We start from the raw sequence: 26,732 nt of genomic DNA, 5'->3' as shown, positions 1-26,732 counted from the left end.
AGATTTTAGAAAAAAGGGTTGAAAATGTGCTCATTCCTGGACAGCATGCTACTACACAGATTTTCCTTTTCTTTTAGCGTCACTATATATCCCTCGTATTTTGAGCGTGGTCTGGTTAGTTTTCACTTTCGCTCATGCCTCAAAACCGTTCAGCATGCAGCCTGCGGGGTACAAGCACAAAAATTGCAGTGATTCACATTGTTTGGGTCCACATCCATTTGACCTTCCTGTGTGTTTTGATGAGTGATATTCATAATAAGTTCCACCCTTCTGTTGTTTCCCTTACTCGTGTTGTATTTTGTAACGGGTGGGGTCACGAAAGGACACGCGTGGTGGTCGGGCATAAATTTGTCAGTGCCAGCAGGGGTCAGTTGCAGTAGCACATGGAGGAGCCTGTGTAACAGAAGAACAGGAGTGTTAGGGGAAATCACACACACACACACACACACACACACACAAATAAATGTAGGATAGTTATGCACCAATAGTCTAAGTTAAAAACTTATACATATTTCTACATGTGCATGTGATTTCTCTCTTTTTCCTGCTTGCTTCATACCTCACCCTGGAGCTTGTTCTTCTACCTTGAACATGCTGCTAATGTGTGGCCTTCGTTGCTATCCCAGTGTCCCACAATGGAGGCATTCTTATTTGCTGATGCAATATTTAATGTGTCTATTTGGGAAGATATTGTAGTTACAGTATGTATGGGATATATGTTGCTTTGTGTCATACTTTCTTTCCTATTCACAATCTACACTTTCATCTTGGCACTAAAGTTACAGTGTGTTGCATCAGTAGCACTTCTGAAGGAACCATTGACCATTTCTTTCTTTCTTTCTTTCCTTCTTTCTTTCTTTTCATGTGGTCCAGAACCTGATATGCGCTCTTCTAAACACAAGCAGTGTTCTCATTTGGACCGAATATCAATTATGGCTATTTGATGATTAATAGAAATGATCTATCTCAAGATATGTAGAAGACGTTATATGGGAGAAATCTATGGAACGTTTTTATTTGGATTTGGAAAATCATAATACATTTACAAAAGTGATTTCATGTCTATAGAAAGGTTTTTCAAAGGTTTTTCAAAATGTCAAAATATGTTTGAAATAATGTTTCATTGTCATTCCGTTTTTCACAATATTTATGCACAAATTCAAACAACATGCTTATTCTGACTTAGCGCTTCTGACTGTACATATTTAAAGAAAAGAATAGAATAGAGGAAAATATTACATTTTATTGTGCCTGCTCTGAAAAATCTTGCCAAATGTGCAAAACCTAGGATATTGGCCAAAAAAAAAAAACTTATTAGCATTTGGGGGAAAGTAATTAGTCTTTTTGTATGTCATAAATAATATTTTTGTTGTAAATATGCTTGACAAGTGTAAGAATTTCACCGTGAGGAATGATGTCACTCTACTAAATCCTTTTTCAACGAGAGATTTATTCCCAACAGTAAATCCAGAATCAAAAAGGGCAAAAAACATCCAAAATCATGGACGATATAATCCGCTTGACAACACACGGTATAACTTCCAAAAGCAATGGCAATAGGATAGCAAACACAGTGATAGTGGAATAATAAGATCTGACCAAACTACAAGTGAGGTGTGCATTTAAGTAATGTCCGGGTAATGGATGACAGGTGTTGGAACAATCAATCTAACTGCTGAGATGTGATGCATTATGGGTAATGGAGTCCAGTGAATCAATTGTCCCGGGATTGTGAGCGTGAAACATTGGGAAAGGCGTGGTCGGGGGCGATTGGGATGACGTTTCAACAAGATTGTTACACTGAATGACATTTAAGTGGGTGCCTTTTGTAAATCAGGGGAAAAAATGCAATTCAATTAAAAAAAAATCTTTTTTTGAGCAACAACAATTTAAAGCAGTATTACACTTATGTTTTTTTTTATGCTTAAGCCCTTTCCCACCCACAAATTTGTGTGTGTGTACGTGTGTGATGCTGAATCCAGAGCGGGAGTATATGTAGATACGATATGTCTGTGTGGTATGTGTATGCACCTGTATATCATTAGCATAAACACACAACAGAGATGCATTTCTAAATATCACAGCACTTGATCACATTTAACACAAATCAGCTTTACTTACTGTTTAATTCAAAGAGCAGAGGGAGAAAATAACAGTCTATTGGTTTGGTTGCACATGGCAGTTAAATGTGGAGAGGTAAAACAATATGTCTGTTTTGGAACAAAATGTAGTCCTTCGAACAGGAAATAATGAGCATCAAATATGCATCGTTCCCTTCGGCTATAGTGCGGCTTACATTTCCGATCAATATTTTCCTTTGAGTACATCACACTTAGTTTTACATCTTCCATTCTTGTCTTTCTGCTGAAGATCAAAAATGGACTCAAGCTGAATATCACATGAACCCATTGCTATGCAGTAGTGCCCTCTTCACCTTTGCATACAAAATGACTGAAATATTCAGCTTCTTGTAAGAGAAGATCACAGATCCATGTTTAGTTTACAGGAACGGTGAGATGTGTCTAAAACCAATGCTATTTAATGATAAACTAGTTCCTGTTGGCTATTATAAAAGTTAATCGTTCTAATAAAGTTTGCTTTATTTGTGTAACCTTTAAAAATATCAAATACATTTTAACAGTTCACTCAAAAATTACAATTCTGTCATCATTTACTCACCCTCAAGTAATTGTTTGTATTAATGTCAATTCTGATCAATACAGAGAAATATATTTGAAAGAATGCTCGGAACCAAACAGTTCTTGGCCACCATTGACTACCGTAGTAGAAAACATCTGAATATTTGTAAAACGCCTTTTTCACCTTTGATCTGAGGGAGAAGCAAAATAAATGTTATGTGTTAAAAAACCGTTCTGGGGCACTTTTGACAACCAACGTATTTGGTTAAAATCATTCTTCAAATATAATTTTCTGTGTTCATCAGAACACTTTTAAAACATAACATTTATTTGCTTCTCCCTCAGATCAAAGGTGAAAAAGGCGTTTTACAAATATTCAGATCAAATCAGTTTGCTTGACATTCTACTCGGTCTTTAAGCCGGCATCAATCTCCATGTCAAGACAATTTTGAAATATCTGTCAAAACACTAGCGTGTTTAGAGAAAGATGATGAAATCCTCCAAATCTCTCAGTAAGATTGTTTGAGTCATCAGGTTAAAGGAAGACTTCCCTTTCTGGTGCAGGACCAGGGAAGCATCTCAGTGACATCACTCGCATGTAATTAGTATGAGACACGTGACCTTGTTAGGCAATACAGTGTGAAAAAAATTCTCAGGGAATTCACAGGCATGTAGTTATTAAAATGTGAAGGTATAATTTGCAAGTTTCTCAAGTATAAAGTCACTACAAGGGTAGAACATGAGTTATTTAGATATTCAGAAGCATTGAAACTGGGTCTTTTCATTCATTATTGCTCTTTCCAGTATCGTTTGGTATAGTATGTACTGTACATGTAAATGAGCGAGGAGGAGTGGAGAGATGTAAACGAACATGCAGGGAATATTAAGTTGTTAGTTCTTCTAAGAGGGTGAAAATTGAGTGAGAGGTTTTGGAAGACTTCTGAGGACGTTAAGAGGAGCATATCATCCACCGCTCCTATTGTACTTTAATACCGCAAAGTGTCAACACCACCTCTCGACAGCAGTCAACAACACTCTTCGCGCAGTCTGAGGCTTCTGTTGCAATTTAATTAGACCAGATGAGTCCTGTTCAGCCAAACACTCATTCATCGGGGACAGCCAAAATGTCAGCCACCATCTTGCACACTTTTAATTAAAAGAAATGCGAGCTGTATTGTACACAACCGTGACTTGTTTTGCTTGGGCTGTTCTGCTGTCCTCAGTTAATTGCTATTAAAAGATTACATGAGACCAGGCAGACCAGGTTTCTTCTAATTCTATGTCCAGAATGAAACAGTTGACATTCGATTTGTCATTCAGGCTGCGTTTGCCTGTGTGATGTGAGATGTCAGTTTCAACAGAGCCGTGTGAATTATTTTTGCTTCGCTTGACAACATGGCTGCATTACAGTTTTTTACATAATAGTATACAAATTAACAACCCAGACATTTTATCAGGAGATATATTAAAGGGGTACTCCTCCCAAAAATCTAAATTCTGTCATGAATTATTCACCCTCAAGTTGTTCCAAACCTGTATAGATTTCTTTGTTCTGTTGAACACAAAGAATAATAATTAGAAGAATGTTAGGAGCCGAGATTTCCCGAGTAGTCAAAGAATTGCAGGTATGTTTTCCCAAATTCTTCAAATTATCTTAACAAAACAAACAGAACAAGAAAATATACAATCATTTTTCTTCTATGGTAGCCAATGGTGCCCAGAAATCTCAGTTGCTGACATTTTTCCAAATATTTTTCTTTGTTACCAGGAAATTAATACAGGTTTTGAACAACTTGAGGATGGTAATTCATAACAGAATTTTCATTTTTTGGGTGGAATATCCCTTTAAATTGAGTCATTGAGTGATTTTGACGGGTGCATTTTGAAAGACGATTTGTGTTTTGGAGGATTTCACTTGAATCGATGAATGTCAATTGGATGACCAGAAATAAACACAAAATCACAAGTGTGTTACTACTGCGTGCAACTAGTAAGAATAGATGATCTTAAACTGCCAAGTAAAGACAGCTTTAAATATTTTTTAGATCTCGAAACGAATATTTTACTAATATTATTCAAATATTTTGCTTATAACAAACATTTCAAACCGGCCCCTGACAGTGACAATAATACTCAAAATATTTTGGCATATAACATAAAGAAATGCACTCTACATACAGGAATAGTATGCCTGGAGATTTTTCGCTTTAAAAAGTGTTAGCAGGTCTTTTTGAAATATTTCTGCTCCTTCTTTATTTCCCTTCTTCCCTGCACCAGTTTGCCATTAGGACTCTAAACTGTGGAAGTTTGACCCGCGAGGGGAGGCGTAACCTACTTATAGTGTCCTGTTCTCCCGCTGCTTAACTCCTGCTACGTTTCTCTTCCTTTGTTTGTTCAGTGGAAATATGAGGATCCTAATTAAGCCCAAGCAGATAGGAGTCAGAGCGAGAGAGGATCCTGTTGGCTAACTGTGAGCGGCTCTCCGCAAGCTTGGAATTAATGTTTAATTTATTTCTTGTTTATGATTTATTGATGCAGTGGTGTGTGCGAGTGTCTGCGCTGTGTGTTGGAAGAAGAGACAGCATTGTGTTGGATGGAACTGGGTCAGGTTTTTACTGGGCTTGTGTAATGCATTAACAGTGCAGGCAAACATGCACGCTCAAAGCGATATTTCACCCCAAAATGAAAATTGTGTCATCGTTTTCTCACCCTTATCATTTCAAACCTGTATGACTTTTTCTTCTGCATAACACAAAAGAAGATATTTTGAAGAATGTCGGTAACCTAACAACGGCGGTACCCTTGCATTGGTTTTCAATAGAAGTGAATCCGTACCGCCGTTGTGAGAGTGTGGGTTCATAGTTTACTCACCCTCATGCTATTCCAGACACATACTCTATGACACACATATCACAAGACATGTGAGAACCAATGATATTCAAAGTTATCCACGTGCCATCCTATTTAAGATCTGTGTTTCAAACAAATTTAGCTTCAAAAGACATCTGGAGCTTTACCATTTCCAATACAATATAAGAAGATCATTTTTAAATTGTTTTTTTTGTGTTCAACTAAAGAAATCAAGTCATGAGGTTGAGTAAATAATGCATTTTTATTTTCTCTTTAACTTTAAATCAAAAGTCTGGTTGTGAAACTATACCTAATACTGTAACTCATGCATACATTAACTGCAGGTTAGTGATAATAACTGTGTGTGGACTGCACGAATGCACTTTATCTCTGTCTCTCTCTCTCCCGCAGAAAATAAAGATATCAGTGCTAGGACAGGTGGCTTATATCTAGGTGTATGGGGAGGGATGGGGAAATGCAGATCCAAAGCTCTGTGGCGGCAGCTTGTGTAGCAGCGGGACAGAATCTCTTGGTTCCTTTTAGTCTCACCCTTTTAGCACACAGTCAGTCACTTCAAACATCACGGGACACACTGGATAGAAGGCGCAGCCCACCGTGAGTTCTCCGTCTCAGCAACACTGGCTGGATCACCGTGTGTATTCCAGACTGCACGAGAGGGAGCAAAAATAAAGCGCAGATAAATACATATTTCATTGAATTTTACAATGTATGATGCCATGTTGGAGAGGGAGGTTTTGAGGTGGCTTTACACTCACTGATCAAGGGAATCATGCACGAGTTGAGATTCCTGGGCTTATCCACGGAATAATAGGTTTTTTATCATATTTTCTTTCCCTCTGTGTTTTTATTCCTGCTTACAGAATGCATTTACAGGTGCAGTTATGTGTTAAAATGGAGACTTTTGTCAAACAGAATAAATAAATTATTATTCTAATAGAAGCATGTTTAGCTCATCCTGCAACAAAGTGAAAACTTGTATATATAATACTGGAGTATTCTATTCCGAAGTGATTAAACTGACAGTTCACCCAAAAATGAATACTTTGTCATCATTTACTCACCCTCTTGTCATTTCAAACCTATATGACTTTCTTTATTCTGTAGAACGCAAAAGAAGATATTTTGAAGAATGTTGTTAGCTATACCCGTTCACTTGCACTGGTTTTGTGTCCATAAAATAGAATTAAATGGGTGCCGGCCATGTTTGGTTACCACCTTTACTCAAAATATCTTCTTTTGTGTTTTGCCGAAAGAAAGAAAGTCATACAGGTTTGAAATGACAAGAGGTCGAGAAAATCTTGACAGAATTACAAATTTTGGGTGAACGATTCCTTAAAACCTGTTAATAGACTTGATGGTCAAAGTTATTTTCTGTATCGATGTTAAACATCAGTTTTGGGCCATAGACATATGTGGCGACAGTAAAGCTATTCTTATAACTATATTTTTTTCCTGCTAACTTCTAAACAAACTTCAAACTCTCAATGACATGAAACGTTCATATAGTGGGAATCAGATGAAAAGTATTTTTTTTATAAGATTTTTTTTTAATTTTACAAAGAAGCATTACTGAACATTGCCCATAAATGATGCTAAAAGCAATGAAATCTTTTTTGTTTTAGCTTGAGTATCACTCAGATTACAATAGATTTACTTAAAAATACTATGAAAATGTTAAAAACAGCATGCATTCACAGGGGTCAGTGCTAAGCCCTGAATATTTACTGACCCCAGAACTGCCCATGGAATCCTAAGAGAGTAATGCTACACACACATGCTTAGGGTCAGAAAAGCACACATACACTGTGGGAGACTCAGGTTTGACCTTTTGAAATCTGTGGAGCAGAGAATGGTTAGTTCAGAGACTTGAGGAGGACTAAGCTCCCTATGGCGCTGGGGAGAGGTGAAGATACAGCTTGGAGGTGGAGGAAGAGAATTTCTAACAGACATTTGTCTGTTCGAAATTCTGTGCTGCATGTAGCGGTGAGGTTGCCAATTGCAACAACGGCTCACTCCACTCCTCCCATTTGAAGCACTACGGTGGCTGATAGAGAATTAAGATATTGTCACGTTTTCGTTTCTATGCACGATGAGATAAAACACATTTTGTCCGTTTTGGGCTACTGTAGCAACAACATGGCGAATTCCATGCAAGGGGACCCGCGATGTATGTAGATACACGTAAGGCTTCATAATGTAAGGTCTTTATATACCTCTGAAGACATAGTTATATTATATTGCTTTTCTGTCAATAGATCTTCTAAAAAATTAGAATACATTTACTTTATTGAATGTGACATTTTCGTTTATTCATTGTGACATTTAAGTTTCAGCTCCAGTAACATTAATAGATAAACTCTGTAAAACATGCATGATTCACCACATAACTTTCATTATAAGTAACATCATTTTGCAATATTTATCAAAACGTATAATCTTCAAGGGAAATCAGAGCTGACATTAAATAATAAGTCTTGTTTTAAGAGAAATCTAATAAAATTGTGTTTTATGATTTCTTTTAAAACATTTCTTCAGTGAGAAAAGAAAGAGTGTTTTGTGGACATCTTGTCATATCGTAAGGTTTCAATTTTTTCTTATGTTCTTCTCTACAGATTTTTGTAAAGACATTTGTCAAAAATAACTTTTTTCCAGCACAGGCTGTTGTGAGTTTGTCATGTTATTATTATGGGTTAGTAGTCCTGTGTCTGCATCAGTTTTTCCTTGGCAAAAAGAAACTGTAAAAGAGCACACAAGCAGTATTATAAGCACCCTCCTGAATCATAAAGTGACAAATAAGATGGTCTGTGGTCTCATGGACATCACAGACACGGTGACCGTTGCGAGTTCTCATGACCATACATTCACATCACATGCGTCATTTGGGACAGGTCTCGATTAGGACTACGATGTCTGAGGGTCAAATTTGGGCCAGACAGGGGGAGAGAAGCCGAATATGACCCTATAACTCTCCCACAGTGTTTGAGGGTGTAATTTTTCCTCGTCTCTTCAGTGCTAAACCAGCATAATGAAAAAGGCAAGCTGGCGAGCGTCAGATCTGACCCACAAAGATAAACGTGAATATGGGACAATATCCGCCCGCAGCGACTCACTCGGGGGTGCAGCCCATCCGAACAATGTTTCACAGCTGATGGCTTCAGTCCTTGGTGTAAACAGAAACAAATGTGTCACTTGGAAAATAGGCAGTAAATAAGAAACTAGCGTGTGTATGCTCGTGTGATTTGGGAGGGGGAGAATTGCCCATTTGTCAGTTTGGATAAGGTCAGCGTTTAAATTGTCTGGCAATATTAATCGAAAGCAACGGGGAAGATGCCCTGCCAACTGCACCTAAAGGTGTGGCGGAAATCATTCGTGCAGCTAACAAGCTCAAGCTCGGGGCTAAAGCTAGGGATTTCAGTGCGTCGTCTGTATGCAGAAACCACAAAAATAGAACGTCTGTGACCATAAGAAATGAGATTGAAGGGAGACGTAAATCAAACTTGTTATTTCAGCCGTGGTGGGTCTTGAAGTGATTTGATGTATCACTGAAGTGTTTATTGTCTAGAGCAGTCATCCACAATTGGCGGACCGTGGGCCGGATCCAGACCTTTGCTTCGTTTCATCCGTCCACGAGACACAGCCTAATAAACCATTTAAAATATTTTGCTATTTTGGTGGTTTAAATTTAGCCGCGGGTCTACACAACAGATAATCACATCACATGCGCTCTCATGAACATTTATGGAATAGCCTCTATATCCACAAATAGCTTTATCTAGCGCCAAGCGAGCCAAAGCCAAATGCGCTTCATTTTAACCCCTTCTGCTCTGCGCGCTGCTTCTCTCCTACCAAAGACGCGCCGCATGAAGAGAAACAGGCACATGCTTATTTTAGTATTTTGTCTGTCAGACTGTTTACTGTTTGCTATGTCTCCAACCTTTCAGACAGATTTAGGAAATTTTATGAACCATAATGTTTTTATCTAAACATTTAGCATTAGCATTATTGAACAGCATGTAAACATTTGTGACCATGTGAAAACCTAGGCTAAAGTCTCATAATCTAATTAAAAGATAACACGCATATTATTATTCGGACCTCTGTTTGAAAGAAAAAATAAAGATCGGACCTCTTGGAACTTCAAATATTGTGAGTTTCTTTTTAAGCCTTGAGTATGCCATCAGATTTTCATGACCGGGTTTTCTATTATTTTGACCGTGTGGAGTAAAGTCATCGCACGCCATGTTTGACTGTGGGTTGGCTAATTAAGTAGCCCGGGGAAGAGTGAAAACCTCATCAATCAAACTCAGTGTCTCCATCCGTGGACATACATCCAGGCAACTGCCTTACTTATGGTCTTATATAGACATCTATGCAAGATGTAAACACTGGTCCAAAAGGACTTCAGGTTTCATTTTTATTTCTTTAGTTGAGTTAAAGAACTAAAACAGGAAGTTCTGCGTTCTTCTCCAGCTTTGTACCTGCTGTTTACGTCTTTTAAAGGGGGCTATAGATGGTTTCAGTGGCAACAAAATAAACAAACGTTATGTGCCCCAAATCAACTATTGTTGAGTAGTTTAAATGTCATTTAATATACAATAAAACAATTAAAATAAAAAAATATTATATTTTAACCAAACACAGACCAGAAGGTAACTTCGGGCCATGCACGTGCGTCATGAAGAAAACAGGATTTTAAGTGCCCTTTTCTACATTCTGCCAGTCACTGAATTGAGGATTTCATTGACAAACCCAACAAAGCCTGTGACCATAAGAAAAAGCTTTCACTGACCATTTGCCGGATGCTATGTTGAACATTTCAGATTTTAATGCACATTGATATTTGGGTTTTGTGAGGCTGTACTTGTTTGACGTAATTGTGCGGAACAGCACATCTGACCTACGGCTCTTTGTATCTGAGCAGATTTATAATGATCACCAAAAGTACACGCTGCAGTTTATGTGCTGAAAACTTGGTAAATCAATAGTGTGCTGGGTGAAAGTGCCTGCAGGGTCAGCATTTGCTTTCCCAAAAATGTGGGATTATCAATCAACTGTTTATTTCTGTGTATGTTTGTTCTTTGTTTTAAATTTCTAAAGCTTACAGCGGCCCTGCAATGATGTGTCATGCATTCTGACTTCTTTACAACGTTAAACGTACTGTCTTCTCATGCTTAACATGGTCAACTTGACAAAAAACGAGTTGGGCGTATTACGTAGTATCTCTGTGCTCGATACACTCCCCCAGCGATCGTACAGGTTTCAGAAAGTTTTTTTCGAACATATTAAAAAGTTTCGCAACAACTTTTCTAAGTCCCTTATTGGACAATTCTCCTGGAAAAGCACACAGCACGGCCACAGGAGAGCATGAGAAGAAGCATGGACATACGTCACTTTCACTTGTAAGCAGGTGAGAGAGAGAGCATACATTCACGAAGTTCAGGTGTTTGTTTGTTCACTGCATTTGGGAATGAATGTTATATAAACGGTGGATATAATGCTGGATTTGGAGGTCATTTGAAACTGATATATGGAGCCGCTAGAGCTAAAAGATGCCGACATTAACCACATGCGGGGAGTGAAACTGATGTCTGTGTTTTGTTGACAATGGGTGCGCACGTGCTTTGATTCAGCCTACCCCTCCCCCCCGCATGCACCGTATGTTTTCGGAAACAGTCGTAAAGCTGTATCTATCCTTTATAAATGTGATCAAACTAAATACTCTTCAAAGATACAAAGTATGCAATAATACTCTATAGGTACTCAAGATTAATATGAGATTGACAGAAACCCCGTTTGTTACGCCCGCTTTAATGCGATTCTGTCTATTTAAAAGAGGAAATTAGCCTCTTTTTGGAATAGGTTCGTCCTATCTGCATTTTTTTGTATCTCAGCTGTTTCTCAAAGAAACAAGGATATAGAGCAATTGGAGAGTTTGCTTACTGTCACCTTTATCTCCTGCTTTCCAAATTGTTTGAAAGATCTCGCAACATTGTCTCAACTTTGAATGTTTTAAACAATTTAATTTCAGTGAAAAGTATTTGTAAATTCATGAACAGAGAACCATTGCATGTATACTATGCCATCTATGCCATTCTCACTGGACTTTGGCCCACGCATAATTGTCAAAATTACTATTACCTCCAATAAAGGCAATGAAGATAAAGCTAATGTTTATTTATTGTGATGTGTATCCTTGAGACAAATATCTAAACCTGGGGCAGAGCACCGATAAATCCTCTCATTTTGACAACAAAAAACATTCCAAAGGTTGAAACCTTCATAACGCTGATCTGCCATTTATAGCTTATCTTGTGTTTGTCACATAGAACTAAATTTGACATGAACAAAGCGCTGCTTTATCTTCATCTTAAATCTGTATGGAGCGGGATATGCCAGCAGTCCACAATTAATCTTCTCTTTACCTTGGAAATCTGGAGCATCAGCAATTTCTTCACCCGACAGGCAAGTGGAGGAGAATTGGTTATGACTCTTCTGTTATGAGTACCATTCATTTGAGAAGTGACAGGGCGTGCACACAAGCACACACACAAATAGTCACGTATATACTCTGGTGATTTGTATATATGCATATTTACAGTTACAAGAAACCAACTTGGATAGCAGTGTGATGGTGTTTAGTTTAGAAATTAGGATGACCGGCTATTCAAAGTGCTTTACATAAAATGATTGACAGAGAGAAATAAGGCATATCATTAAATTGCAAATGATTTAAGATCAGAAATACAACTTTAGATTTGAAGAGACATTAAAACAGCAATAATATTGATTAAAAATGTGAGTGTATATATAAAAGGAATAAGAAAAAGAAATTAGAAATAGAAGTGCAGTTGATGTAAACCAGCACAGTGCTCAGGTTGTGAATGCACAGCTAAACAAATGTGTTTTTAATCTGAATTTAAAAGTAGCTACTGTTGATGAACGTCTGATGTCTTCTGGAAGCAAATTCCAGCTACGGGTGGCGTAATGGCTAAACGCTGACTCGCCTGGTTTTGAGTGAACCCTTCTTAACTGACTTGATCCTGATGATCTGAGAAGTCTGTTTGATTTATATTCAATTTATATTCAAGACATTTATAGACAATTAATAATACTTCATTCTAAAAGTAACTGGTAAGTAGTGTAAGGACCTGAGTATTGGAGTGATATGCTCCAAATTAGTGATATGATACGTAGATTTTACACATCCAGGTGATCATTATTGCCTGTTAGTTTGGTGTTTCAGATGGATTTTGTCTACATGAATATGGTTGTCAGTGCTGTTTGTAGTGCTAAATAGGGTTCTGTCTACATTCATGAACTGCGTGGTCTGTTGACATAAGTATTGCACGAATGTCAAGCTTTTAAAGGTTAATCTGTGCTGTCATCTGACTCTTTTAGTTTATAAAAAAGCAGAAAATGTAATTCTTGATTCACTTGGTTTGTGTATACAATATGAGTGCTTTGATTCCTCCAACATCTTTGGAATGTAAAGCGACCATGAAATCTCATAGCATCATCATCTCTGTCTTCATTAAAAGAGCCTTCACTGCATGTTAAAAATCCCAAAAGATCCTCCGCTGGCTTTCTTTCATGCGAGGATATAAAAAATTTACTAACAGTATTGCCATATTCGAGCTTGAATGCATTATACATTTATGCTACACTATATGTTGTTGCGTATACACACAGTATATACTAAAACATCAGAAACATCAGTTTCACTAGGATTCATCTTTGTCAGCAGCTGTATAGTTCTGTAAACAGGAAAAAAGAGGAAAAATAAAAGCCCGCTGGGTCCATCCACCACACAGGAAACTTTAATGAGGGCCTGTGGCAGGAGCTTTATAGACCGATGTGCCTCCAGACGTCCTCTCGAAAGGAAACAGCAGAGGGGTATAAAGCCCTTCCTCTCAAGGCACACTATTACCTTTTTTCGCAGTGTTCTCATTGTCACTGAATATTCTGTGATGTCTCTCGCCTCAGAGATATTTGTGACTGGATGTCATTTTCATCTGGGCATGAGTTTGTGGAAATGAAGAGCACAAACCATATCACAATGTCAACACGCACATATGTGTTTTGTTAAAGAATGACAACGGGAAGCGCTCTAGGCCGCATTAAAATTCAAGAGCTTTTCTCACTGATGGTTTTGGCTGTACATGTTCATCTAACTAGTGGCTTACTATAAATTTAGATATTATTTTATCAATTAAGTATTAGTCAGCGTTTAAAGGTGCTGTTTGTAATTTTACATATGATTTGTTTTTATTAACTCAAATGAGCTATTTCTATCTGCATACACCACAGGTCCCTTTGCATGGAATTTGGCATGTTGTTTCTACAGTAGCCCTAAACGGACAAATTGCCCTACAGAGCACGTTTCGTAAACAAGTTATCTCTTACGACATATTCCTTTGTAAGCCGCCGTAGTGCTTCGCAAAGGAGGGGTGGAGTACGCCATTGGTTGCAATTCCCAAACTCACTGCTAGATGCCACTAAATGTCATACACTGGACATTTACGTATAATTATTATTTTTATTTCATTCTGTGAATTAGCGACAACATTTCTTTCAAATTTCCAAGGAAAGTGTTGTTTTTATTTCAATTTATTTGCAGACAATTGAAATCAGACAAAGTATTTCAAAAAGGCAAAAAGAAAAGTTTATATTCATGGTAAAGCAACACAATACTAATGTTTTGACATGTATGTTAAGATCAGTTTAAAAATGAATATGTAATGGTCTAAGCCTTTTCATTCTCTCAGTCTTTCACGTTGCTGTTCGGTTTGTTTAGTTGATATTCAACAAACACTAGACTGATATTGCTACAATACAGAAATACTGAATAAAGAACAAAACTGCTGTGACATGACAGTTATAAGTGATAGATCTATCACAAGAAACAAACAAAACAAACTGACATATAACACTTTTCTTTATAGATTCACAAAAAGAAGTTCGAAGACAGGAGATTTTATTTATTCCTTTCATTTCGTTCATCGTAACCCACGACTGTATTCTATGATGGTCATTCTATTGTTGGGCCTTAGAAACTGTTTTTACAGAATAATTCATGGATAAGCCTTGCTTGTACCCTAGTAAACAATAAGGATTTCTCTCACTCTCTGAACATGTTGTTCTATCCGTTCTGAGAGGAAAGAATAATATTTTTTAAGCACATGGCTATACTTGTGGACTTAAGCCAGTTGGACCTGGAACTGATGGAAAGCTGTGTTCTCTGATAGAGTCCTAGAATAAAACAGGACAAGAAATGTCAACCATAAATAAATGGCTTACCACAGCCTCTGATCAGAAATACAACCTCATTAAAACACTTTAAGATAGAAGTAGGATGCAAAGAAAGGAAACGTCCTCTTCGTACGAAAATGTTTTTAAATCTTTTGATTTTACAGTATTTTGGATGTATGTTACATGTTTTGGATGTAAGTCTCCAGCATGGGATGCTGATGCAATTTTGTCCCTCTCATGCTTCTTAACTAGCTTAACCGGAACTTCCAACCATTTTCATCAAGCTATGCTGGTTAACAGGAATTTTCTGCTAGTGACCAGTGTAGATACGCCGGTCTACCGGCATGAACCACTGCGGCTTAGATCAAATTCACACGGGTCTTTTCAGCAGGGTAGAGCGAATCAAAAAAGCTGGGCACTCTAAATTCAGTACAGATGCACAAAGTTCTTTGATAATACATGTAAAATTGGATTTACAAATAAACCACGGTCGCATACAGTAGGTAGTGCCAACATCGGTTTTTATATGTTGGCAGCCTTCTTATTGTCAAACAAACAGATTACTGCTAAAAGATTGAAGAAGTTGCCTTCTTGTGGTTCTGTCTGTCCAAACTCTGTGATTAATTACCCTGTCAGTCACGACACCTCAACCACTGACAGCGAGTCCCATCCGCTCTCCAACGATGTCAGACGGTCGGTGGCTCGGTCCCTCCCCTAAACGCACGTGCTCAGTGCCTGATAATGCCGCGGACGCTGAGGACAAGGTCCACGTTCGCAAAGAGCTTCCTCCGTTTCCCCATGGCGACCTTATCTTTCATCTCGTCTCTCAGCCTGTTTTAATTAGATTAAAAAGTTCCAGGGCCCTGGAGGGGTGGCAGTCGAGTTGGCTGTAGCTACAGTACGTGCTCCAGCACTGAAATAACATTGTAATGTCGTTTGCCAATGCGTCTTGCGTCCACAGAGGCAGAACTTTACCTGTCTGTGGGACGGTCAACTGTAGATCAGCCTCCCCTCTTCTGTGACAATACCAGCACTTAAAACTCCCTTGGGTGAGGGGAAGCCTGAATTTATGATGTTTCAATGGAGGCCATTTCGTAATGTACAAGACTTTGGGAGTAGATTAAAGAAAAGTGGAAGCACTGTAAATTGCAAACTGAAAAAAGTTGTTTTATACACTTTAAATGATTAATTCTATGAAAGCTTGTAATCAATGTCTCCCCACATTAACATGCTCCAGCAATATTGTTTTTCTATGTGACTTGGCAAACTTTCAGGTGGCAGGGAGTGTGCTGCCTGAAGCTTTAGCGTCGCTCTATCATTTGTGTAAACACAGACTGTACACCGGCGTCTATTTTTCCAATTAAAGCACTGCTGTACCCTTGAGGAGAGCAATGAGAAGTGTGCATTGTTCTGTGTATAAGTCTACTGTATGCAAATGTTTTTTCAAAATAAGCCTCTTTGCATATGCGTGTGTCTCATACTGTCTGACCGCAGCATGAAGCATCTGTCACTGCAGATCACCCACAGATCATAAAATCTCTACTTGGAACTTTACCAGATGGGAAGATGTAGCCACTGCACACAAAGTAAGCGAAATAAAGAGTGCCTCAGTCGCTACATGACATTTATAAGAGGTAGAATGGAAAAGTATGCAGACTCTCAAATAGTAACCCTTGTGCTAAAAACAACACAATATCACAGAACATAAAAGATGATATTTTAAAGAATGTTGTTTACAGCAACGGCACCAATTGACTTGCATTGGTTTCGTGTCCATGCAATAGAAGTGAATGGGTGCCGTCGCTGTTCGGTTACCAACTTTCTTCAAAATATCTTCTTTTGTGCTCTATGTAAGAAAGTCATACAGGTTTGAAATGACTCAAGAGGGTAAGTATATGATGAAAGAATTTTCATTTTGGGTGAACTTTCACATTAACTCAACACATCTCTGTCACATTTTGTGTTACCTTTAACTCCTTTTTGACTTATTTATAAATACAGAATAAATCACAATGTGTTGATATTCAGTAACACAAAAAAGTGTTCTAATTTAACATCCATTTTGACGGCTTACTGATATTGATATTTTATTTCTTATTATTTTTAGCAGAACCCTTTGAGTGTCAGCTATTTAAAGGGTGTTGTAATATAACTACGGCCATCTGCTGAGAAACCCAATTTCCACCCACAACATAGCCTACATATTTAAAAAATGTTTGACTTCAAGAATGATATGTAGTTTGACAGAGTTTGTCAGACTTGGAATGTTGTATTAATTTATCAAATCAATGCAATTGTGCAATACAATTTTAATTGAAAACTGAATTACCAACCACATTTAATGCAAATAAAATGTGTCCGCATAACTTGAATCTTATGCCAGTTACAAAACCTTGTCCTCATTTCCTCAGACGGAAAAATTTAATTTTTCTTGGGCCAGATGTGGTTTCAGAGCACAAAGAGGAGTGCTGAGATTGGCCTTGAAAAGATTTCAAAGAACACAAGTACAGAGTAATCTGAGAAAAAACTGTATATTTCAGTGTACAGTAAAAGCACTTGCAGCACACGGTACATAGAGGAACAGTGATTACATTACATTCAATTTCCAATCCAGTTACCGGAAAAGCACCAGCAGTATTTACTGTTATTTCTAACCTCCACTGCTACTACATTAGAGACACAGGCTATCCTTTTAGAGAGAATATTCAAGACCACATATCTTGTTGAAATGCACCCGTCTGAATGTGGTAATTTAACATTTTTCATTGATTTTCAATGCACGGCTCAATTATAATTTCAAATTACAATAAAACCTGGCCTTTTGCTGCACGTATGGCTTTGCTTGAATAGATAGAGAGTTTCAAGCTCTGCTTTTCATCTTCACTGTTATACTGATATTTGGTGCGTCAGAGACAGTTGCACGGTTCACAAATTGACCTTTTTTTCTAATGGTTTTAGAAACACACTAAACTAACTGTAATCTTTAATAATAATAGATTTAAAGATTATCTATTTTGTTATGCATCCACTCATCACCTCGGGAATCAAATTCAGGGCCTATAATTGTGCTTGTGAATCATTAAACCTGAGGCGAATGCACTTTATGCTTCAATAGGAAAAATCTTTCACATTTCATGGTCCCTTGGTTTTTTGCCATCGGACCTAAGGCGGTGATCAAGTAATGACCGCATTAAATGGCCTCATAAACAAACATTTGCCTTTGTTTTCTGTGTTTAGAAAATCCATCATTTAAAGAATGAAAAATTATATTTTTCCACAATGTTTTTTCAGTGGTATTTTAGATTTTTAGCTTTTGTTTGCTCAGTATTCCATTCTTTTATTTAGTCTTTTTCACTTGGCTTCTCTAAAGCTTCTGTGGCTGTTGAAGCTTAAAGATGTGTGAAAAAGAGGCCAGTATCTTTTTGACCATGAAGCCTAAATCACCCAATTCTAACTGCAATCTGAAATGTTCCATTAAGATCCACCACAATCACTCAGGCTACAGAAAAAAACAGAATGTAAGTGTAAAGGGTATTCCTTACGGGCTCTGAATGGAATATAAATGTAAAATAATGTAGAAGTTTATGATTCATGTCTGGATAACGTACCTGAGGTTTGTCCCCTGAGGTAACGGCGGACAGGCACGGTGTACCGCACAATGCTATAGAAAGCAATTTTCGATTTTATTTATATCAACTCTCACACTGCCCCTAGTGGTTATCCGTTACAGTGGCAGGATCGAATTCACGCTGTGAAAAAAGATGTGCATGGGAGAAAGCTTTGACAAACTTCAAAATGTCTTTCTCTATACCCCACTATTCTAAAAGCAACCGTCTGCTTTTCACCAGATACTGAATGAAATGCAAGTCATTCTGAATGTAAACACCTGCTTCAATCTGCATTTCCAACATCTGCGTGACTTATTTAAAGGTACTTTTGGAGCTTGATTAGCCAATGTTATGGGAAATCACATCATAATTGACGCATTTAAAATGACAGGCCATCTGTGGGCTCTGCAAGCAAAATGGTCAATGAACAGCGGTGCTTGAAAAATCATTTTTATCGGATTGTCAGCTGTGTGTGGATCCTGTAATGAGTGGATTCCAGCGAAGAGACCTCAGAGTAAAGTGATGATTATGCGACTGTAGATGATCAGATACTCAAGCAGTTACCGCAAAACTGCATTTGTTGACTAGTCAGTACAGGATTCAGGTGTGCGGTGTTCCACACTTCCTAATGAAGGCAGTTAGGCACTGATGTCTGCATTATTGCTATGTCATCACAGACAATTATGATGGATTATGAGAGGTGCGGAGCTATACTCACTTCGCTGATCTTCCCTAGTACTGATGGACAATAAGAGCTCTAAAAATTGCTGGGTTATTTTTAACTTGTTAACATGTCAATGGGTTGAAAAAGGACAGATCCAACTATGAATTAAGCTAAACTGGGTGGATTTAAGTCATGACTAGATCTAACATGGGAATTTTCTGGATAATTTAACCCAACATTTACTCATATTTTGACTTAGCATTGAACATGTCTTTAATGAACTTGAAAAAGTATGTTCTGTTGCTATTTAATTATTTTGCTCAAGGAAAAATTATTTACGTTTTATTATTATTTGCAGTTAATTAACAAACCATTGGTATCCCCCTTTTTCATGCGATTGCCAATATGCTGATGTGTTAAATGAATCCAATATCGGCCGAAACTTCGGAACATCCCTAGTCTCGCGTAGCCGGAACTTAAGGCCCGCCAAAGAGGCGATATGACTGACAGGTAACCAATCACATTTCATTTGTGTTAAGAGGCGAGGAAATGTCACCGCAGTAACCGACGGTGTAAATTCACGAACGTGTCAAAAGTTAACAGAAACCACAATGATTTTAACTTCATGCCATGAACCTTGCAGACTTTTAAGAATTAAGCGTTTAGGCGATGGTGATGAATTCTTATAGCAACCGCTGTAAACACGACAGCTTCTTAGATCAGACGGCTTTGTGTTGAAATTCAACCAAATCGATGACTACTTGAAGATACTGAAGTGTTTCAAGAAAGTGTGCCTTATGCATCAGACGTTTAGCCAACAGTCCGTGGGCGTGACGTCTTAGCCTGAGACTAGTACATCCCTAACAGTAACGTTTATATTGTCACTTTGAAACCGGCTATAGAAAAAGGGGCGTGTCCAATTTGGGAGCTACATCTGCTAACATCCGCATTCACCGCCATCGAGGTCATTAAACACTGCATTTTTTTCATGCTCTGCGGTGATGTAATTTACCACTTAACCTCCATTAACCGATGCATGAAAAAGCATGAGGTTTCTACAAGTACCGGTCCTTTCATAAACAGCACTCATGACTGGGGTCACTCCGTGTTTCACTGTAAACACTCTCGCTCTCTTTTTATGTTGTGCTGGAAACAAGATAGAGGATTGTTTGTCAGGGTACAATTGCTTTGCTTTCTTACAAAAACAGTGCTGCGGAGACTTGTTATGAGGGCAGGGTTAGATGAGCGAGACAGGAAGAGTGAGGGAACCGGGCTTTAAAAGAGAGAATGAAACTCTGTGAAGTCCAGTTTGATCTCGTCAGCTCTACTCAGGGGTTTACCAAGCGTGCCAGTTTGTGCGTGTGTGCTCTCAGCCAGCCTATCTTAGATTATTTCTACCACTTTCCCTGTGTGTATATGTGCATGAGAGAGAGAGATTGGGAAAGTGACAGTGAAAGAGAGAGAAGGTGTGTGTTTGAGAGAGACCACTGCACCTCAGGATATTCCATTTTTTATCTTGACATTTTCCAACCTGACTCATCTGAACTCTCTACAGCGCTTTCGCTTTACCATAAATTTCTGTCTCTTGGTCTAATCACAGTATGGAGAAATGAAAGGAGAAAGGGAAAAGAAATGTATAGTGTCACTTCATAAATTTAACAAATGGGACATATCTCTGTATTTTTATTCAAAGCCAGGCACAACCACTCTGCCTGTGGCTTTGTGAGATACATTTGTCACTGTTATCTATACTATATCTTTAACCGTCTTGATTTCGTGGCATTTTTTCATTTCATTCTCTCGGTGTTACACCCTCTGAAATAAATGTTCCACAATGGGCATTTTAACTTCAGTAACGAACATTTTTCCTAGATTGCACCATTGCCCGCTCACAAAATGTGTTTGCCCGGTGCAATAACCATCGCACTATTGCCACCTGTGGAAGCAGACGGTAAATGGTATTTTATTAAAGTGAGATGTTTATGTACATTTTCTATTGATCACAGCAGCAGTTATACATCAAACGTTGGGTGAAATATATATCCAGCACATATCTCAGTGTAGATGAGTGAATTTTCATCATTTTAAGAGACGTTTCAGGGTGACGCTGAAAGTACAGAATGAACTGCACAGTGCAAACTGCGCTCAGCACAGTTTGTGGGTGCATTTATGCTGTTAACTTTGTGGCCCTATTCATTGGACCTGGAGGAGAGGGGACCGCCCATAAAAATGTCCAAGGCTCTGTGATTGAAGGATTGAATTAGATCTTACAGCGACAGTGACTTCAGTCTCACAGGTACAAGGCAAAAAAACGTCATTTTAGACTGTCATACCTCATCGTTCTCCAGTGTCAGACAGTTCTGGCCAAGAGGAGAAAGTGAGAGACAATTATTTCACGAAGGAATAGAGAGAGAGAGAGAGAGAGAGAGAGAGAGAGAGATAGATAGTGGCAGTCTGATGTAAAAGCCTAAAGGTGTGTGTGTTTGTGCGCGTGCTTTGCTCCACATAAATCTTTTAAAAATGCAATATTCAGAATAACTACTTCACCAACGTAATAGGTGATGAGTATTTCTGTTTAAGCAAATCATTTTTGAAGAGCTTTTTGTGATTTTCATAATCATGACGACCAGCGGTATTATCAACAGTCATTACGTTGGCAGCTGTTAAGTTGGGTAACGTTGTGTGATAAAGATGGATGAGGCCATATTAGTTGTTTTGCAACAATTTTGGATTTGTTAAATGAAAAAGTCAATGCAGCATGTCTCTCATGCTGGGTGCTTTGTTTAAATGGGTAAGTCTTCATGGGTTAGAGGAAACAATGTTTTTATGACCAGAAATCAGAAGTTGGTTCTTTTGTAAGATGTTTAAAGGAACAGTTCACCTAAAACTTTTGTTTTGATTTTCATATCAGCATGTTGTTCCAACTTTTCCCTGTGTGATTTGTCAACAAAGTAGTGAATGGCGCTTAAAGCTGTATGATTTACAAATTAAAAAAAAACATAAACTTAACAGTAACTTATCATGTGGTGCGACCAATAATATCTTGTATTAAATTTAAAATAAAATAATTTTTTACATTTTAAAATTCAGCTGTACAATTATCAGTTTCACTCACCTCATGTGGTTCATGTCCGGCATCTTTTAGAGCTGAGACTGCTCCATGTATCAGTTTCAAACGATCTCCAAATCCAGTGTTATATCAACTGTTTATATAACATTCATCTCCCAAATGCATTGATCAAACACCTGAACTTCGCAAATGTATACTCTCTCTCTCTCTCTCTCTCTCTCCTATTTACAAGTGAAAGTGATGTCTGCGCATGCTCCTTATCCTGCTCTCCTTGCTGCCGCGTGCTTTTCCCGGAGAATTATCCAATAAGGGACTACGAAAAATTGTTACGAAACAGTTTTATATGTTCGAAAGTAATATCACTTGGGGAGTGTATCGTGTAAAGACATTACGAATACGCCCAAATGGTCTTTTTAAAAGTCGACCATGTTAAGCATGAGAGCACGTTTAACATTGTTAAGAAGTAAGAATGCATGAAAGATCATTCCACGGCCGACTTAAACATTTCTGTCAGTGTGTGATCTTCATGAAACTGTTTGCTAATTTTGTTAATTTAAGCAATTTAAGTTAATTTTTAACAAATTTATAGAAAATTATTATATGATTAGTTAACAAAACGCAAAGCAATGCAAAGATTTTGTTTCTAAACAGGTGTCAAAGGAATGAATTAATTTTAAGATAAATCAAAAGATTAAATTGGATGAAAACCCCTAAAATCACTTAATATAAAGTTTTAATCTGCAACTGTGTACACCACATTCTTAATGTTTGAAAAACTGCAATAGATATTATTATTTAAAATTGACATGTCGAAAATCCATGATCCATATACAAAATCGAAGAATTTGCTGAACTCCCTTTCATTTTTGATGTTCAACAAGGTATTTTAGATGAACTGCTCTTTACCAACACAACAGTTTGCTAAGAAAAAAGAATCCAATTTGATTCACTAAACAGTTGACCCCATTTTTCTGTCATCCCAAATAATGTACTTACTTCCTGTATAATGCAGACAGTAAATGATAAGCTGTAACCATATGGCTAGCACCCCATACCAACACACACATCTCTCAGTTTGTAGCGCTGTCTCGCAGTATTGACAGCATTCATTTTCAGTCATACTGTATTCATTTGCACATGCTAAAAGTCATTTCCAAAATGAGTCTCAGGAGTGATAAATCACTGTATGGGTGATATTCAATTTGCATTGACAGCGTGTAATTTGCAGTGTAAGAAGAAATTCCCCAAACTACAGTTTTATACATATGAGTTTATTAAATCAGAGCTTATACACTGTATATACACAAAACAATCCTCCTTTATGCCATGTTACATCTCAACATAAGAACTCAAACACAGTGATTCGAAAGCAAGACAATTGGCGTTCACATTACAAAGCGATACAAAGTGATAATTTCCTCCTCAGGTTACCCAGAAGCCTTTGCAGTACTAGCAAGAATTCTGTCTTGTTACACACGTAAGTGTTATCTGTTCAGAGAATCTGTCTGTGCCTTGTGTAGGTGGTCTTTGAGATATCTGAGTTACATGCAGTGCAATAAGAGACAGCTGAACAATTGACATGCTAATATTTAAGTGTTGGCACCAGTTTTTACTCAGTGTCACAGCTTCAACAGCAGAGGCCACGGCAGGTCGCTGCATGTCAACACCTTGGAAAGCACATTTTTTTTTCCCTCTATACGGTATATCTGCTTATTTTTGTTGTTCCTGTTTTAGGTCTGTTTTTAATGTAGATGTGTATTTGCATAGACACGCAAGTGAACAAGCGTCATTCAACCAGAGACCAATAACTCCAGTGCTGTTTATCAAAATGTCTTTTCCACAAAATGTTACCCGGCCTTTGAAAATGAAACGAACGGAGTAGTTTAAATGTACAATTCCACCCACCGTTTGATATTCAAATGCTTGTATGCACTTAAAATGATGCTCTAAAATGTCACTCACCATACAGATACAACACTCAAGTAAATGCATGAGGTATGCTTTAGTTCGCGCTAAAAACAAGATGTGAGTGAAGGCAAACAAATGTGCATTTAATTCATATAACTTGTGCTTGTTGAATTTGTATAGTTGTATTTGTATAATGTCACCACTTACAAACAGATATGTACTGTATACAAGCATTCGGGTGGTTACGAAAAGAGTAAAGGCTGAAATTAATTTCATATCCCCTCAGCCCATCCGAGCGCTAATAGCAGATGCAATGTGCATTACTTCATAAGCAATATGTGACCGTGGCATAAGAATGTGAACAAATTATAAGGAGCAGGTTCAGTGAGTCCAAGCAATGAAATGAAAGCATGTGTTAATTAATGGGTCTCCTGCATTAGAGGACGCTGCTGGAATGTGTCCCCACACACGTCGAGACGCAAGTCATTTCATAGATGCGCCCCTTTCCATAAGCAGTGTCAAGATCATTTTGGAAAACGTAAACAATGCTGGTCCAACGCTGGTCCACAAACGTTTGAAAAAATGCTACCGACATAACATTTATATTTATATGTATTAATATCCTTACGATGTAATTATATATGGAAGAATTATAAACAAATGATAAAACAATATAAAAACTGAAACCGACAGTGTTTCTGGATAAGTGTTTACATCTTGCGAAGTGGTCTATCCACAAGTTATATAAAATTTTGTAAAATTATATCTAGATTTTGATGGCTAATCATTAAAAAAACTAACCAAGTGAACTTAATAAATATTGTCTTAGCGTTTGGCACACTCAGTGTTTGAAATTTAGCAGCATCTAGTGGTGAGGTTCGCAAATTACAACCAACGGCTAACTCCACCCTTCCCTTTCGAAGCACTGCGGTGGCTGACAGAGGATACAAATGTTGCCACGTTTTCGCTTGAAGGAGATAACAGGAGAGCAGTTTCTCCGAATAGGGAGACTGTAGAAACAACATGGTGAATTCCATGTTAGGGGACCCGCTGTGTATATAGATACAAATTTTATAGTAATTAAGGAAGTAAAACATATCGCTTTATTATGTGAGGTCTTAATACACCTCTGAAGACATGTATATTAGATTGCAATTCTGTCAATAGATTCTCAAAAAATTACACATTGGACCTTTAAGGTTTGCTGGAATAATTCAGTAAGGCTAATTCCAGCATTATTCATAGTTTAAGGTTTCTATAGGGAACAGATACTTCCCAATACTACCCTCTTACTGCGGGCCATTATGCGGTAATCATTCATATGTTTATATGCAAATGGATGCTGTGGGATGCAAACAGCCCCAAGCAGAACACTAAACATCAGGGAGTCACATGGCTATTTTTAAAGAAAGATGTCTGTGGTCTGAACTACTTTGTGATGTCCTTGTTTCATGTTATCATAACACACTGAATTGTGGCAAGTTCTATGTAGCAGAACAGCCTCAGTAATCAGGTTGAAAAATAAACGAAGACGGGGGTCACGGTGCCTCTCCATTTCTAATGCATGCTTGTGTGCCATTTCATAACAGTTTGTAATGCAGACACTACATGCCTGCTGTGAACGTATTAAAAGCAAGAAGACTTTTTACTGGTCCAGTTAGCGCTATGATAACTTCCCATTGAGTTCCATCTGCACATATCTTATAAAAGCCCACGCACAGACCACCCTAAAATATATGAGCACTAATACGATATGTGGCTGGTCTTCACTCAGCTGGAGATATTCACATTCTACAGAGAATTTGTATATTGAAAATTAATATATTACACCACAGAGTTTAATAAAGAAAAGCAAACAACAATAAGCTGTTTAGCATCCCGTAGAGTTACAGAACATCAAGCAGAAATAATCATGTATGGGCGGTTAAATATCATCAAAGAGGCTTTTTAATTGCTAAATTATACTTTTATGTTACGGGGGGTGGATTAAAAAATTTTTGGTTAATTTTATGTTGGATATTAGTACATTACAAAAACTTGCCATTTGAAGAATGTACTCATGCTTTTTACGTTTGTCAGTGAACATTCTGCAGGAAGCCTTTTTTATTTACTGGCTTTTCACTTCTAAGAGCCACAAGGAATGAAAGCCGCAATCTTTTAGTGGTGTGTGTTTTCAAATAGATCAATAATAACCAGGAAAGAAAATCCCCATAATTCATGTTTCTTAGACCTTCCTCTTACAGGATAAAGTGTTTTGTGGTTAAAACTACTCAAGCCTGTCTTTCCGCCCTGGCCTTTTATGTCACTTTCTCTGCTTGTGCAACAAAGTACTATCAAATCCAAGCATATTCAAGAAAAGCCCACAGAGCTGCCATTTCATCTTGTGTTCTCTTTTGAATCAAAAAAGAAAGGAAGAAGAAAAACAACGTTGTCCTATGCTGTCATTTGTCTTCCCGAGCTCATCATAGACATCAGCAAATTACACGCTAGTGTTGAGAGAAAAGGAGGTGGATTCACCGTTCCATGATTCTAAGAAGATAATATCTGTTCTGCTTTGCCTGAAATGACTGTAATTTCAATTCAGGCAGCAATCTAGTCTGGCCTTAGAAAGTGGTGTACAGGACCTTGCTTGAATTGCATGGGTGTGTTTGCATGTGTGTAGATGTTTGTGAGTGCTTGGTCTTCTGATCTCACAGTTAGGGCCTTCAAAGTTGCCACCAAAG

The 26,732-nt window shown here is 37.8% G+C and overlaps 1 protein-coding gene across 3 annotated transcripts in view; it reads left to right on the top strand.

Moving 5' to 3' along the window:
* The window catches only part of lingo2 (leucine rich repeat and Ig domain containing 2), a 219,995-nt gene that overhangs the window by 138,411 nt on the left and 54,852 nt on the right, over positions 1–26,732 (top strand). The window lies entirely within an intron of this gene.

Source organism: Triplophysa dalaica, chromosome 16 (assembly GCF_015846415.1).
Source record: "Triplophysa dalaica isolate WHDGS20190420 chromosome 16, ASM1584641v1, whole genome shotgun sequence".
In the NCBI taxonomy this organism is placed as follows: Eukaryota; Metazoa; Chordata; class Actinopteri; order Cypriniformes; family Nemacheilidae; genus Triplophysa; species Triplophysa dalaica.
The sequence above is the reverse complement of the archived record's forward strand: the minus strand, read 5'-3'. Positions and strand labels throughout refer to the sequence as shown.